The sequence below is a fragment of the Octopus bimaculoides genome, chromosome 20, assembly GCF_046866305.1.
Source record: "Octopus bimaculoides isolate indiv1 chromosome 20, ASM4686630v1, whole genome shotgun sequence".
Classification (NCBI taxonomy): domain Eukaryota; kingdom Metazoa; phylum Mollusca; class Cephalopoda; order Octopoda; family Octopodidae; genus Octopus; species Octopus bimaculoides.
Genome location: NC_142947.1, coordinates 18870732 through 18885731, shown reverse-complemented (window position 1 = coordinate 18885731; position 15000 = coordinate 18870732). Strand labels below are relative to the sequence as shown.

Genomic DNA, 15000 nt, shown 5'->3' with positions numbered 1-15000 from the left:
TCAGGCACTCATGTAAACCAGTGAACAACAACTTGTTGAGTAATCCATAGAATTATCAACAAATGAATTCCCACTTCAGAAAACCTGATATTTAAGAAGTTTAAGGTGGGTGCGTCTCAAAGATGTCAGTCAAGAAGAGTAGAAAGTGGGAAGAGGTTGTATATATATATAATGACAGGTATGGACATTAAGATTTATTAAACATGGCAATTTTGCACACAGACTAGAGAAGCTATCTGCTATTTTTAGATAGGATCAGCTTTCTGTAACCTTTTTGTATGTATATATATATGTCTGTGTGTATATATATATATATATATATATATATATATATATATATATATATATATATATTTATATCAAAGGTTGAACAGAAAGAACAAAGCCAAAAGAAAAATTAGATGAAAGTACAACAAACAAAAAAACCAACAAAAATGCAACAAACAGAAAACTAGATGAAACATATGTATGTACATACACATGGTGTTTCAAACAAATTGACATCATTTGAAATGTGAATATCTGAGTATCTACATATCCAAGGCAAACGAAATTAAATAGGCTTCACATTGAACAATAAAAAAATTATTTATCAAAATTTGAACAAGAGATTCAAAGGGATATAGATTTTATAACTGATTTCACAAAGCTTCACGAATGTTCAATATGCACACCACCTGTGACACGACACATGTCAAATTAGTAGTCCAGCTCTTCTCAACCACACTGTAGCTTGTCTTGCTTAACATTCCCCAGTGCCTCAGTGATTATCTGCTTGAGTTCCTCTAGGCTTGTAAGAAGAGGGTGAGGCATATAGACCAGTTCTTTCACATAACCTCATAGAAAAAAATCGTCAGATGAATGTGGTGGCCATTTCAACAGCATATCATCATTATCACTGTCATGCCTCATCCATCTCTCTCGTGAGATAAGCTTGCACAGTTAGCTTCCAGTGAGGTGGAGCCCCATCCTGTTGGAAAATGAAGCATTTATGTTCTTTTGCAATGAGCTCATCAAATAACCATTTTTGATGCATTTGCAGATAAACACCACCAGTCACATTTCCCTCAAAGAAAAATGGCTCATAAAGATGATTCTTGGAGATTGTACAGAACACATTCACTTTCGATGAATTCCTTATGTGCATGGGGATTTTCTTCCCCACAAATACAAACATTATACTTGCTGACTTTGCCATTCATATGAAATGTGGCCTCATCACTGAAAACAAGATGCTTTTCAAACTCCTCATCTTCAAGTTTTCCTTGTATAGTGACATAGAATTGCATGCACTTTCCCTTGTCATCAGTGTTTAAGGCTTGAATGAGCTGCAGCTTATAGGGTGTCATTTGCAAGCATTTCCTTATTACACACCAAAATGTTGTACAAGAAAGCTGGGTTTCCATAGATGCTCTTCTTACAGGATTTCTAGGGGCTTCTCACAAATGTTTCCCAGGCCTGATTGATGATAGTTTCCTTTGTTTTACACAGACAGCCTTCCTCTTTGAATTTTTTGTGTCATGTCCAAATCTGCTTTCCAGTTGGTGCATTTTTATTGAACTTTCTCGAAAATGTATGCTGCACATTCTTGCTTGACTGTGTTTGAGTACATTCTAACACACAATGCTTTTTCATTTCTAGTAAATGTCATTCTTCACTCTGAACAAAAAAGAAAGAAAGAAAACTTAGTTTTTACGCACGTTGTTAAAATTTGAGATCATTTGAGTGAGAATTGGCTATCTTATTAGACTATGAAATGATGTCAATTTTTGGGAGGACACCCTGTATATATACCTACATACATGTATGTATGCATATATATATTTTTTAGTGTCTCCTATATTTTTAGTATCTATTCTACTGATAACAGAATCTACTTTCCTAGTCATTTCTAACAGCTTCCTTCTGTTGGTACCGTTTAATGCTGGCAATCTTTTTCTTACTTCTTTATTCATTACTTCCTGCAACTCATCTAAAGTCTTCTGATTTTCACTTAAATCCCTTAGATCACTGGTTCCAGTTGTCCTTTCCTTATTGGTAGTGCTATTATTTTTTTCCTTCAGGTTCTTCTTTGGTTTGAGCTGTGTATTTTTTTCAAATAGTCTGTTGTTGGTAGTTAGGCATGGGGTTAGAGGGCAGAGGGTGATGATACCCCAATCTCACACCATTTCTGCTCTACCAGTCATTCACTTCAACACTTGTCTGTATTCAGATTGTCTTTGAATGGGGCCATCGGACTCCCGCCTTCGCTGTGAACAGGAATTAAACTTCTTTCTTCGTTCCTTTGCACCACATGGGCTCAACTCCCCTCCTCTCCTCTCTTCATCTGACACCTACTTCCTCTCTTCACTCCTTCTCACTTCTCCTCTCTTAATATGAGGATCAAACAATAAGTGCAAGCCAGTGTCAACAGTGGTTCCAGAAATTTCAAGCCGGATGACATTCTGAAGGCTGGAGCAGCTTCAATGAGAAATGATGCCCTACCAACCATATTTGCCAGGCATTGCCCCATCTGATTATCCTTTAAGTCATTTAGATATATAACCAAAGAATTACGTGAGGTTTTTCTAAGTCTATTTAATTCATGGCTACTCATACCGTATTATTAATAACCCATCATCTCTATAAAGCCTTCTTTTCAACGTATGGATGTTGTTAGATAAATAATCTTGCATCATCATATGTCTTCACAGGAACATCTAATTATTTCGAGAGGTAATATTTATCCTCACTGAAACTTGGATGTTCTGTTGGTACAAACTGTACTGCAGTAGATACCATGAGAGAAGCTTTCATATTGGCTTTTGGTGTAAAAATCACTATTGTTTATATCGCTAGTGGGGAGATAAATCCCCACCAGATCATGTGATTTCAATCTTCCTTGGTTTTGTCAATGATGGACACTTGACCACTAGAGATAGCAGCAACACATTTCCCTGCTAGTGATATATAGAATAACTGCCAGAACAGGTGCTGGCATCACGATTAGCCAGTGAGCTTGTTAAAAAAGATTTATATTCATGATAGAGGCAATATTAATACCAAGAGGTAATATTTATCTTCACTTAAACATGGATGTTCTATTGGAATAAAATATACTGCAGTAGATACCATGAGAAAAAAAAACTCATATTGGCTTTTAGTGCAAAAAATACTCTTGTTTATATCACTATTAAATAATTTGTTTTCATTTTTTGAAATGTAAAAAAAATATAAAAAGTATTTGTATGCATGCACATGATTATTTTGATATCAGAGTCACTAACAAGCATAATGGTTTTGGTGAAGGCTAAGGTTATAAGAAAAGGATTAGTAATATGTATGTATGCATATATGTCCAACCCATGTATGTTTGTCCAACCTATGCTTCCATGGAAAATGGGCATTGAATGATGATGATGATAATGTTAGTATGTGTGTAAGTGTGCATTTGTGTATGTATGCATATAAATTATGTATGTATGTATATGTGGACATAAATATATGTACACGTATGTCAGTGTGTGTGTGTGTGTGTGTGTGTGTGTATCTGGATATGTATATGTATGTACACACTCATTATTTATATATAAAAATAGAGATAGACAGTCAGAAAAAGAGTATGAAAGTTAGGAAGCCAATGAAATGGTTAAATTATCTAGAAATGGGTTGAAGTGTTAGCAAAAAACTTTTAATTAGTGACCCCAAATGACATCCACAACAGTCCACAAATGACAATGTTTTTATATGCAGAAAGACAACATTCTAAAGGTTAATGATTGCATGAAGGTTCTATTTTTGGCTTGCCAACATAATAATGAGTCTCGTCACCATTCCAAATTATTCCAGATTAAATATCCTGCTTTATTCTTGTACATTCCTGTAAGTTAACCGCCCTGTGAAAGTTCACTGTGGGCAGCTTGCCTGCTTTTAAAACCAACATATATAGCTAATGGGAAATATACCTAATGTGAAATGTCTCTAAGTTATTCAGAACATTAGATGTAATCTAGAGTGCAGAGGAGGGAGATAAGAAGAGAGAGTGGTCAAAAGAAAAAAAAAGAACAAGGGTACAGAACCAGGAGGAAGGGAGATAAAAACAGGGTAAACAGGAGAAAGACATGCAAATAGATGCCGAAAGAGACAGAAAAGAAACAAAAATAAAACAAATTGGCAGAGAGGGGGTGGAAAGAGAAATGTCCACATTTTAACAACTCTTTTAAATTTTGAGTATAAAAAAATTGCAGAGGCCCTCGATAGGGTGTTAAACAACTATTGGAAGTGTCTGGCTTGTATTTTGTTCACAATAATTGTGCTTTGACACTTAACATAAAATGGCCAAATGCATCTAGTGATAAGGAGATTTTACTGTAAAAGTAGAGACAGATTTGGAAAATTGACAAATGTTTTGATGTAGTATGGTGCTGAGCTTTTCAAGAGGTAGAAATCGATTTTACTATTCTCAATGTCTCAATGCTGAATTCTACAAGTTATACTATTATAAATGCTATACTATTATAAATGTTATACTATTCTAACAAGGGACCTCTTAATGATTGCTTGATCAGCTTAAAAAAACCCACCAAATTTCCTTAGAATCCCATCTATCCTACCACAAAAGTAAGGACATATCATATAGCTTGTATATAATGTGCATAGCATCATTGATGCTATATGTCTAAAAACTAAGGCAAGATCATGGCTGCAACCTTTAATCATAGGTCTTTCTTTTTAGAGCCAATCTGGGGCTAAACAATGATAACAACAGTTGTCCCCAGTTAACCAAGTTTGGTTCCATTAATTTCATTTAATGATGACATGGCTTCTGACACTTAGAATACATTTGGGAAAAAGTTTAATTTTCTTTTATTGTCTGTGAGTGTGTATATTTTTTGGGTTAATCTCTAGTTTAGGACCTGTTCACAAAAATGAAAAAAAAAAATAGTGTAATAGGTGTAAAATATTGTGCAGTAAACGAATATGCAAAAAAAATGCGCACTGATGAATGGGGGTAGGTGGGGGAGAAGACTCAGGAAATTCACATGATCCAGTAACCCAACTTTGACACTCAGTCACCAAAAAAACAAGTGTAATAGGTTTAAAATAACATGTAGTAAATGAATATGAAAAAAAGTTTGTGCCAATGAACGGGTTGGGGTAGTGAGAGGACTTGGAAAATTCACGATATGAATTTTCCAAGTCCTTTCCCCACCATCAGCACGCATTTTTTTTTCATCTTTGTCTACTACACATTATTCTACACCTATTGCACTATTTCATTTTCATTTTTGTGACCAGGTCCTAAACTAGAGATTAATAATTTTTTGTTGGTATGGAAAACTGTAACAATATATATTAGCAATATACAAATAAAAATTACATTCTCACCAAATATGAGGTGATATCAAAAAATTTGCATACTAGTTCTGTAGTGCACCAACAGATGGCAGTACACTGTTGCATATACGATGAGAGCTAGCAGTGACCTTCATGAGGCAGTGTGCCAAGTGATATCACTGTGTTTACTTCACAGGTTGTGAAACTTATGCTTTTGTGATCATGTGTATGCTGCAGTCTACAATTTTTGCCGTGGACAAGAAGTTGAAACAAAGAGCCAACATGAAATTTTGTAATAATACATTTCTAAATCTCTCAGAGAGATTTATGCAGAAGTGATACGATGAAGTAGTTGTATGCTGTCAACTTAATGTGACAGTCCCATGAAGGGAATAATACTACTGTTGTTTAGACCTAGGAAGCTGCACCGCTTCCTGTCGACCTTGACACATTTCCTGTTTCCTTCACAAAGAAAACAAAAAAAAATATACCAAAAACACTGTGTGAATGTATGTGTGTGCTTGTACCAATAAATTTGTTTTTTTGTTTGTTTTTTTTTTGTCAGTTGAAAAAATCACCAGAAAATGGCATGCGACTGGTGAAGTCCTGTTTCCACATGGGGCAATTCAAATGTGGCAGCAGACGGAACGATGGCTGGAAGTTAAGTGGAGTCTTCTGGTGTCCTGCAGCTCCTTTTGGCTGCCAGAAATTATTCATACATTCGGGGTCACCATTTAGATATCGGCTGAATATTGCCTTCTCCCATTAATTTTTGTTTTTTGTGTTGTTTCAGGCTCCAGCAGGTGAGGAAAGAAGTCTTAAGTAAAATTCAAATTCTCAACCAGTTTTATTTACAAGTTACACTGAAGGTGAAGTGTGTTGCTCTCAGTATGCCATCTCAAGCTGTGTGTGTTCGTTGTATCTTCGTTACGCTGGCCCATTGCCTCTGGAGATACGACAAGCAGACTAGCCTGGAGACCCAGCCAGCGAAGTGTGTTCAACAAGTGCTTGCAGTGAAGAAGAGATAGAACCTGTTTGCTGGGCCCTTATATCCAGTTTGCCGTTATATCCAGGTGAGGTCTCGCTCCAGTTCCGGAGATGGCAATGGCTGTTGTGAGATCTCATCCAATATGACGCTGACTGATTGTGCCGCTACATTCTTAAATGATAAAATTCTAGAAAGTTTTACAAATTTTTACAGTTCCAGTAATGGCTTGGATCTGTAGTCTTCAAATCAGTTTTCTTCCTTCTGGATTTGAGAAGACTAATTTCTCAAGATTGGTACTTAGACAGAATGTTACTTATCCCAGTGCCCCAATAATTACAGGTATAAACCTGAACTTCTAATCTGGGTAGAGAAACTGTATATTTTTCAGTAGTTCACTGATCTTTTTCACTGATCTCCACCCTTATGTTAACATGTATGTATGTATGTGCATGTATGCATATATATATATATATATATATATATATATATATATATATATATATATAAATATATATGCATTAAAGAAATACACAAATACGCACATGGAATACATAATCACAAACATATATTTGTCATATATTTACTTATTGATGCATGTATTTATACAAATGTGTAACGACCAGAAATGCACAAAGACTTATATTTACAAAACTACAAAAGAAATATATTCACATATACAATAGTATCATACAAGCACATAGAGACACACTCAAACACACACCCACATGTACACACCCATATCCTCACACAAACACACATTCTTTCACACATACACAACTACATTTATATATATATATATATATATATATATATATATGAATGTATGATATATGTATGTATGTATGTATGTATGTGTGTATGTACGTACATATGTATTCAAATGTATAAAGGACATGAACACAGTATGACATAGGCAAATTGTTATAGAACCGAATCTATTCACATTTTTGAAGTCACCTGCTTGGTTGGGTTTGTAATGAGATCATTTAACTAGCATGTTAGTGTTAGCATATATCCATATCTATATGTGTATGTGTATGTGTGAGTGTGTGTGTTTTTGCTTATGTATGCATGTGTATACATACATATATCACACACATATATCATCATCATTATCATCACCACCATTATTTAGCATCCATCTTCTTTGAAGGCATGGGTTGAACAGTTTAATAGGATTTAGTGAGTCAGAGAACTGCATTAAGCACCTATGTCTGCTTTGGCATGGCTTCTATGGTTGGATGACCCTCATAATGCTAACCCTTTTACATAGTAAACTAGATGACACCGTGTTGCCAAGTAATTCTCAAGACAAAGGAAAAGCCCTCTCAGCTGAGTGGAGTTGTAGAGGGAAGTGGTTTTATGCCATTGGTTGAGAAGCTAAACTAGAGGAAAGAGCAAAGGTTCCTTGCTATGGAGGAGATACATGGCTAACCCAAATTATTTAAAAGTAGCTGGAAAGAAGACGATAGTGGTGATGAGGTGTCATAGCATATGCTCAAATTACAAGAAGGTGAGTATTAAATCAAGGGTCCACTGTGTATATGAAAGGTATTGTGAAAGTAATGCAGAAATGGGCATAACATTTTTTTATTAATTGACAAAGGTTGTTCAAATTCCACATGCTGGAATAGTAAATCTTTTATTTATTGAGTAGAACGAAGGTACTACTGAAGATGGTCTTTATCACAAGGGATGCATTTGTGCTATTGTTGAAACCAACTCTTGAGTCCTCTTTGAAAAAACTCAGATCTGCACTGTTGCATCTATTTGTTCACAGCCACTTTCATCTCGTCTGTGTCATCAAATCATTGTTCCCAAAGTCTGTAGTTCTTCATGGGACCAAATTTATATTTGGACTGTACAATGAATAGGAGACCACTGACTAATCCAGTTTGCTGATTCCTTGATTTGTTACCAAACATATGTGTGGTCATGCACTGTCATTCTGAATATGGATTGTTTTCAGAGTCTTGTTCAGCCTCTTCCTCCTAAAAGCTTCTCTAAGCTTTTTCAATGAATCAATGTACTGTTTTTTTTTTGTATACAATGTAGCCACATTCAAGAAAATCAAGAAGAATGATGGCTTTGTCATTCCCCAAAATACTTTTTGAGTTAATTACTCTTGAACTTCATAGACCTTAGAGAAAGACTGTGACACCATTCCATATACTGAGCTTTCATCATAAAGCTACACCCATGTTTCATCCTCTTCCCTCAGATTCGGAAAAAGTAACTTCGTTGGCCTCAGCACTTCCACTCTTTTCCCCCTCAGATCAGGTATAAACTGCCAAAGGGCTCATATTCACACACTTTTTTATACCCATAATCTTCTACCATCTTCTGTAACATTATTGTGGTCACAGTCCAGTTACACAGCAAGAACATAGATCGTGACTTATCTGTTTGCACAAATCAGTTTGTCCACTCACTGGCAATCTATGTCAGTGGTCATAGCTGATTTCTTTTATTATGTGGGTAATCTTCAATGCCAGTTCCCACTTCTTTAAACTTCTACATCCATCTGAGTTTGTCAATGATGTAAACAACTTGCAGCCTTCTGTTGATGTTGAACATCCTGTACTCGTCTGTCCTCAAGAACTCAATGATGCTACATTGACTCTGCTTGGGATCCATTATTTGGCTGCAATAAGGAAACAACAGGAAAAAGAGTTACAGTAGAGGATGAGTTATTTTGCTAACATTAGCAATTTGAATGACCTAAGTCAGTTATTAAAACAGTTATATTCACTTTTGCGCTTCAGTCAGGGCAACTATTGTGTATGTATGTATGTGTATGCATGCGTGTGTGTGTGTATGTGTGACCACTCACATACATAAACTTAACTGGGTCAATCTCAACTTGATTGACATGCCAATGTTTCTGTTGTTAAGTCACTACACCTAATTCAGGTTTAATGTAAAAATATTATAGCAAACAAAAAATATATATACTTGTGTGTGTGTGTGTGTGTGTGCATATGCATGCATATGTGCATGTGCATGCATATTGCTTTGAAGATACAACTGCATCTTTTATACTATTTATATATTTTTTATATTTCTATTTTATTATTATTTTTTTACAAAGCATCAAGCTGGCAGAAATGTTACATCACTAGACAAATTACTACTACTAGTAAGCAATTGCTACTAAGCAATTACTAGACAAATTGCTTAGTAGCTTTATTTACTACTTTATTTACTTTCTGAGTTCAAATTCTTCTGACATCGGCCTTGCTTTTCATCCATTCAGGATGAATAAAATAAGTACCAGTTGAGTACTGAGGTCAATGTAACTGATTAACTCTTCCCCTAAAATTTCAGGCCTTCCACTTATAGTAGAAGGGTAGTTCTTTACAGTTCTTTATAATCTTATTTTGGGCCAATGAAGTTCCAAATTTCAACACCATTTCTATAACTTCATGGTTTTGTCTTCTCGATGGAGAGTTTTGTGATGATGAATGTAACATTCAGACAAAGAACTAGTTCCAAACAGGACATTCAGACAATACAACAGACATAGACAACTAGATACTTTGTTTCTCAATCAACATCATATCACACATGATATTACACCCAAAGCAAGCCAAATAAAGATTAGTGGAACAGTGTATCTTGTAAACAATGTTCTTGAACAATGTAAAAAATGAACTGAAGGCATGCATAATGGCAGCATTCACCAACTTAAACAAGGAGACCGTTCAAAAGAGTTGCTGAAGATTCCAAAGTTGTCTGGAGGCCGTGGTTGAAGCCAATGGTGATTTTACTGAATAAATTTACTCTTTAGTATTTTATGAAATTTTAATGTAATTTTGGTAAATATATCTGTTAAAATGAGATGTCAGTGTTATTTTCATTTTTGTGTAATTTAGATAGTTGCCATTTTAGAGTAGGCAGGGGCATTGTGTGTACACTTATGTATGAGTGAGTGAGTGTGTGTGTGTGTGTGTGTGTGTGTGTGTGTGTGTGTGTGTGTGTGTGTGTGTGTGTGTGTGCGTGCGTGTGTGTGTGTGTGTGTGTGTGAATAAATTGTCATCTAAATTACACTGTTCCACTAATCTTTATTTGGCTTGCTTTGGGTGTGATATCATATGTGTGATATGATGTTGATTGAGAAACAAAGTATCTAGTTGTCTATGTCTGTTGTATTGTCTGAATGTCCTGTTTGGAATTAGTTCTTTGTCATAAGTACTATTTTCTGTCTTTAAGTTATCATTATTTGTTTTCTCTAAGGCAGTGAGCTGGCCAAATCGTTAGTGCACTGGATGAAATGCTTAGCAGTATTTCACCCACCGCTACGTTCTAAGTTCAAGTTCCGCTAAGGTTGACTTTGCCTTTCATCCTTTCGTGGTTAATTAAATAAGTACCAGTGAAGCATTGGGGTCAGTGTAATTGACTAGATCCCTCTCCACAAATTTGAGGCTTTGTGCGTTAAGTAGAAAGGATTATTTACTTACTCTGATGTTGTTACTTATAGTAATAAGATAGTGAATTCTTAGGCAGCATTTATGTCTTTAATGCTGTGGATACTGCTGAATTGAATGGTACTGTCCAGGTGTTGAAACCATAGTGATATCTGTTTGGGCAGCAGGTAATAGGAATACACACATTATGCTCGATTGTAGATTTCTTATATCTTAGTTTTGCTGTTCTGAGTTGTCCTTCATTCTTGTAAAGTGGAAAGTGTTTGTGGACTTATAGTTTATGAAGAAAACCAAATAATACATTGGTATTATTCAGTTTTCTTCATAAGTAGTCTAATTATGCTTTTGATAATGCTTAGATATCCAGTTTTGGGAAGCTCTGTGCCATATATATATATGTGTATGTATATATATATATTCCGTTTTTCCCTTCTTTGAACTTCCTTTGTTTCCGACGAAGAGCTCCGCTCGAAACGTCATACTCTCTCTCTTTCCTTTCCCGAGCGTCTAGTAACGCTATCCGTATCACGTCCTCCCGTTGTTGTTTTTTGTTATTGTTTTTTGTCTTTTTCCTTTTTTTGAACTTATATATATATATATATATATATATATATATATATATATATATACACACACATATATACACACACACACACACACACACACACACACGCACACACACACACATATATATATATATATGCATATGTATATAGACACAAATCTATATGATATGATTAATCCTCCCCCCACAAAAAAACATTCATACAAGAGAGAACTCAATACCTTTTGGAATTGCTTTGCAGCCACCACATGATTTCAGGTTCAGTCCAACTGTATGACACCTTAGATAAGTGTCTTTTATTATAGCCTTGGGCTGACCAAAGCCTTGTAAGTGGATTTGGTGGAAAGAAATTTGTGGAAACCCATTGTATGTATGTGTGTATGTGGGTATATGTGTATATGTATTTCCAACCTGACACATTTAATCCTTCATTTTATAGCACTAATTATAGTTACTTTTATTATTCATTAATTTATCTATTTACCCATACGATTTCGTTTACTCCATATCATATGTTATAGTAAATTTAAGAAACCCTATATTCAATTCTCTCTCACTTTAACACTCCTTATAATTATTATTGTCATTCACTTATTTATCTATTTAGTCACAAAGTTTTGTTTACTCCATGCCATATGTTACGTTATAGTTATAGGGAAGTTAAGAAATGCAAATGTTCAACTCTGCTTCATTCTATAACTCTTTACTCTTTACTCTTTACTCTTTTACTTGTTTCAGTCATTTGACTGTGGCCATGCTGGAGCACCGCCTTTAGTCAAGCAAATCGACCCCAGGACTTATTCTTTGTAAGCCTAGTACTTATTCTATCGCTCTCTTTTGCCGAACCGCTAAGTTACGGGGACGTAAACACACCAGCATCGGTTGTCAAGCGATGTTGGGGGGACAAAGACAGACACACAAACATACACACACACACACACATATATGTATATACATATATATGACGGGCTTCTTTCAGTTTCCATCTACCAAATCCACTCACACGGTGCCACGTAGTGGGACTGAACCCAGAACCATGTGGTTGGTAAGCAAGCTACTTACCACACAGCCACTCCTACATAATTATTATTGCTATTCATTTAGTTGTCTATTTAGCCACAAAGTTTCGTTTATTCCATTTTATAGCAAAATTATGAAATCCATTTGATCAATTCTGTTTACTCTTGCTCTGAATCTCCGAGAAGTCACATTTGGCACAAACATCAGCCGAGGAGACTGGATAGAAACAGACAAATCCAATGCTTAGATACGAGCTGGAGCCAAATGTGAGCTACAAATATTTCTGGACTGATTAAGAAGTATATAATAATATACTTCATTAATGACGTCCACAACTTATCACCATCATCATACTTATTGACCAAGTTCCTTCTTCTTTTTCTTCATCTTCTTCTCCTCTTTCTCCTCCTCTACCTCCTCTCATCCCTCTTCCTTCTCTCTCCACCACAACCCCTCCTCCTCTTCCTTTTCTTTTTCCTCCTCTTCCTCCTCATTATCATTAACAATATCATCATCATTATTATTGGCATTTATGTTAAACCATTCCATTCTCTTACAGAACAGGTTTTCTGTTCTTTATGGAGGTGTATGTGTATGTGAGTGTGTGTGCATGTATGTGCACATACACACATTCACACACATACATGCATGTACACATCTACAGATACATATACAAAAGGCGTCTTCCAAAATGTGTTGTTTTTGGGGGGTTTTTTGCTACGAATTCACACAGTCATGCAACTGAATTATAAGAAAAGCATTTAATATTTTTCCTTTTTACCAAGTGGAATGTATAATTTACTAAATATATTGTTTTATTGCCATTTCATATATGGCTGTGTGGTAAGAAGCTTGATTCCCAACCACATGGTTCCTAGTTCAGTTACACCATGTGATGCTTTGAACAAGTGTCTTTCTCTGTCATCCTAGGCTGACCAACCAAAACCTTCGGAGTGGACTGGTAAACAGAAACTGAAAAAAAGCTCATCATATATATATAGAGAGAGAGAGAGAGCGAAAGAGAGAGAGAGAGAGAGAGAGAGAGAGAGAGAGAGAGCGAGAGGGAGAGAGAGAGTGAAAGAGAGAGAGCGAGAGCGAGAGAGAGAGAGAGAGAGAGCGAAAGAGAGAGAGCGAGAGCGAAAGAGAGAGAGCGAGAGCGAAAGAGCGAGAGCGAGAGAGAGAGAGGGAGAAAGAGAGAGAGAGTGTGTGTAAAAGGGATAAGTTATTATCTCTCAAATTGGTTTAGATGCCAGTTATCCACAACAGTTTATTATATAGTACTCAAACTCAGAAAGAGATACTGGTACTGGTAACTTCACTTGGGGTAATTCTGTGTTCCTATTCAGAACTGCAAATATTCTGTAGAGTTTTTAATAACATTGATAATGAAGATAAGTATATCTCGAGTATAACCAGCTGAAATTGCAAAGATAATCTCGAACTCAACTGAGGAAAGAAAACTCCGAATGACCCATCCTTGTTTTCTTTGTATCGTCTCTCTGGATGTTTTGTTGTCCCTTTTTTGTATCACCTAACTGTCTGGATGTTTTGCTTTCTTGTCCCATTTTGTATTTTTATATATGAAAACATATAGCGGCATACGTACATTTTCGTCTCTTATATTTATTATATTTATTTATAGATATATATATATATATATATCATCATCATCATCATCATCGTTTAACGTCCACTTTCCATGCTAGCATGGGTTGGACGATTTGACTGAGGACTGGTGAAACCGGATGGCAACACCAGGCTCCAATCTAATTTGGCAGAGTTTCTACAGCTGGATGCCCTTCCTAACGCCAACCACTCAGAGAGTGTAGTGGGTGCTTTTACGTGTCACCCGCACGAAAACGGCCACGCTCGAAATGGTGTCTTTTATGTGCCACCCGCACAAGCCAGTCCAGGGGCACTGGCAACGATCTCACTCGAAAATCCTACGGGTGCCAGTCAGGCGGTACTGGCAACGGCCACGCTCAAAATGGTGCATCTCATGTGCCACCCGCACAAGAGCCAGTCCAGGGGCACTGGCAACGATCTTACTTGGCTTGTCGGGTCTTCTCACGCACAGCACATTTCCAAAGGTCTCGGTCAGTAGTCATCGCCTCGGTGAGGCCCAATGTACAAAGGTCTTGCCTCACCACCTCAGCCCAGGTCTTCCTGGGCCTACCTCTTCCACGGGTTCCCTCAACTGTTAGGGTGTGGCACTTTTTCACGCAGCTATCCTCATCCATTCTCACCACATGTCCATACCAGCGCAATCGTCTCTCTTGCACACCACAACTGATGCTTCTAATGTTCAGCTTTTCTCTCAAGATACTTACACTCTGACGGGTATTCATATATATATATGTACATGTATATGTGGGTCTAGGTAAATTTCACCAGGTAAATTTCATCATGGTGAATTCCACCAAGGTAAATAATCACACTAATAATCATGGTGGTCAGTTTCTCTAGGCCATGGGTCAATACCTATGCTATTTAATCTGTCTTTCTCTCAAATCTTAAGAAGAGAGAGAGAGAGAGAGAGAGAGAGATTCTGAAGGTGAGATACAAAGTAATCTTTATAATTTACTTGAATTGAGATAGGATCACTTTAATGTACTTCCATTCTTTGTGTGATTGTTCCTTAATTATTTTTTTTCCCTCGTATTTTTTCCCCCTCCTAATGTAAC

General features: G+C 36.3%; 1 long non-coding RNA gene across 1 annotated transcript in view; it reads right to left on the bottom strand.

The window, feature by feature from the left end:
* Positions 1-7820: 7820 nt before the first annotated feature.
* LOC128250335 (uncharacterized) overlaps positions 7821-15000 on the bottom strand; it is a 32172-nt gene continuing 24992 nt past the window's right edge. Inside the window, exon 3 of the long non-coding RNA XR_016237525.1 lies at positions 7821-8948. This is a non-coding gene — a long non-coding RNA (uncharacterized LOC128250335). The remainder of the gene's footprint in view (positions 8949-15000) is intronic.